The sequence below is a fragment of the Molossus molossus genome, unplaced genomic scaffold, assembly GCF_014108415.1.
Source record: "Molossus molossus isolate mMolMol1 unplaced genomic scaffold, mMolMol1.p scaffold_m16_p_14, whole genome shotgun sequence".
NCBI classification, from domain to species: Eukaryota; Metazoa; Chordata; class Mammalia; order Chiroptera; family Molossidae; genus Molossus; species Molossus molossus.
This window is the reverse complement of record NW_023425349.1, coordinates 18343432-18346000: the sequence shown is the minus strand read 5'-3', so window position 1 is coordinate 18346000 and position 2569 is coordinate 18343432.

Genomic DNA, 2569 nt, shown 5'->3' with positions numbered 1-2569 from the left:
GAGCCGCATTGGGGCTCCAGGCGGAACCAGGAGCCGCTGTCTCAGAGCCTAACCTGGGCATTCCTTCACGCTGCTGCCCCTTAGCAGCCGTGCTCGGGGTCTCTGTGGTCTCAGCACAGCCCCTCGGGAGTTTATAACCTGGAGAGAAATCAGGGTGGACTGGTGTGATAAGGGGCTCTGGGACGGGCAGGCAGGTTTAAGAGGCTGAGTTAAGTGGGGGAAGAGATGAGCAGGCTGTGGAAGAGAGATCGTTGCCGGGGCACGGGGGAAGGCAAGGGCCCGCTGACAAGGAAAATCAGTCTCGTGGAGGGGACTCTTGGTCTAGGACTGGGCTTTCTTCCGTAGCCGACGGAAACCTCGCATCTTCTAAGTTACTGGTCATGAGATGTCTCTCTTGGGTGTGATGAAAAGTCTGTGCCGCCCTGGCCGGTTTGGCTCAGCGGTTCGAGCGTCGGCCCGTGGACCAGAGAGTCCCGGTTCGGTTCCCACTAAGGGCACGTACCTCGGTTGCAGTTTGTCCCCGGCCCCTGTTGGGGCTGTGTGGGTGGCGCCCACTCTGTGTGTCTCTCTCACATCGATGTTTCTCTCTCTTTCTTCCTCCCTCTCTCCCTCCTGCTCTATCTGAAGATAAATGCAAAAATGTCCTCAGGTGAGGATAAAAAAAAAAAAAATTCTGTGCCATCATTCAGTGTTTCCCAAACTTGCTTGATCCCAAACTTTTCTAAATAACAAGAATGATCTGGAAGTAGTTGTTAAAGACACAGATTCCAGGGCTCCAAACAAGATGTACTGATCCGGGGAGAGGCCTGGGGTGCTGTATCTTTATTAGGTATACCAGATGCTTTTTTCTTTCTTTTTAAATTATAGGCAAGTTTAGGGAATATAACTCAACCCCTTGCCAGTGGTTCCAACCCTGAGGCCTCATTGGGAAACTTAAAAAACGATCACTTCTCAGGCCCTGCTTGCAGGGATCTACTCTAATAACTACAAAACGAGAAAGCTAAAGATAAATGGACAGTAATTAGAATTAAATTAAGAGAGTTTTTAGTGTATAATTATTCCTTCAGTGGTGCCATATTCTCCATAGCCCCAGAATCAGCAGGGAAAGTCACCGACTCCACTAACAGCGTTTGGCTAGTTTCGAGGTGCCCAGAGTACAGCACTGCGAGCCAAGGGGTGTGACCGGTGGCCCTGGGGGCAGGGGAGAGGCGGGCTTGCTTTGGGGAAAGAAGAGAACATTTACAATTGCTGTGGGCTGTCAATGTCTGTTCAGGTCACAGAGAATTTTAAGAGCAGCCCACTGGCCTGGCTGGTGTGGCTCAGTGGTTGAGCATCGACCCATGCACCAAGAGGTCGCTGGTTCGATTCCTGGTCAGGGCACATGCCCAGGTTGTGGGCCCGATCCCCAGTGGGGGGCATACAGGAGGCAGCCAATTGATGTTCTCTCTCATCGATGTTTCTATCTCTCCCTCTCCCTCAAATCAATAAAGAAAAAAAAAAAAAAAAGAGCAGCCCACTGAAGCCAGGGGGGAATAATCCTCCTGTCTCCCCTTAACTGAAAACGTTGGGAGGAGGCAGAGAACAAATCATAGCAGAGCTCTCATTGTTCCGGAGAACTTTCCGAGTAAGTGCGAAGTACGTACTGTTAGCACCACAGGGAAATCAGTTCTGGTGTTACTGGGAAAATTGCTTGCATTTTTTCATTTATGAAATCATGATCTCCAAGTGTGGGGAGGTCATAGAACTAAGAAAACATTTGAGAGGCCACATGACTCTACTGGGTTTGCTCTCTCTCTGCTCTTCCTCATGCGACCCAGACGGGGACCTTGAACTGCTCATGGTGCTGGCTGGCTGTGGGACCTTTGGCACACAAACCCCTGATTGTTTCTGGGCCTCAGCTTCCCTCTCTGTTCTAAGAAAGGTGCGCTTTAGTCTGGTGAGCACTTCCAGCTGAAACCGCCCAAATATAAGGCTTTATATTGACATTGGTCTGGCCCCTTCTTAGACAAAGGACACCTAGTATATATAAGTGAAAGGTTGAAGTAGAAAGAATTCTATTTGTTATGTGGTCGAAATGAACAGGATCTGTGTGGGGACTTGGAAAACAATCTTAGCATTCAGGAAAGCTATTCAATATTCTGAAGCATGGAAGGATCTGAAGTTTGACCTTCTTAATTCAACTCATGCTGGGATGGATGGTCTTCAGCTTATAAATTATTCATTATCTTCATTCATAAAATAGGGATAATAGTAAAAGTAATAATAATAATTATAGCCGTCTCATGAACTTATTCTGACAAGTACGTAGATAAAATAATGTACTTAGGATCTCAATAAAAATTAGCTTGCTCTGGCCGGTTTGGCTCAGCGGTTAAAGCATTGGCCTGTGGACCAGGGAGTCCTGGTGGGTTCAATTCCGGCCAGGGGCACGTACCTCGGCTGCGGTTTGTCCTTGGCCCCGGTTGGGGTCGTGTGGGTGGCAGCCAGTCGATGTGTCTCTCTCACATCGATGTTTCTCTCTCTCTCTCTTTCCCTCCCACTCTGTCTGAAGGTAAATGTAAAAATATCC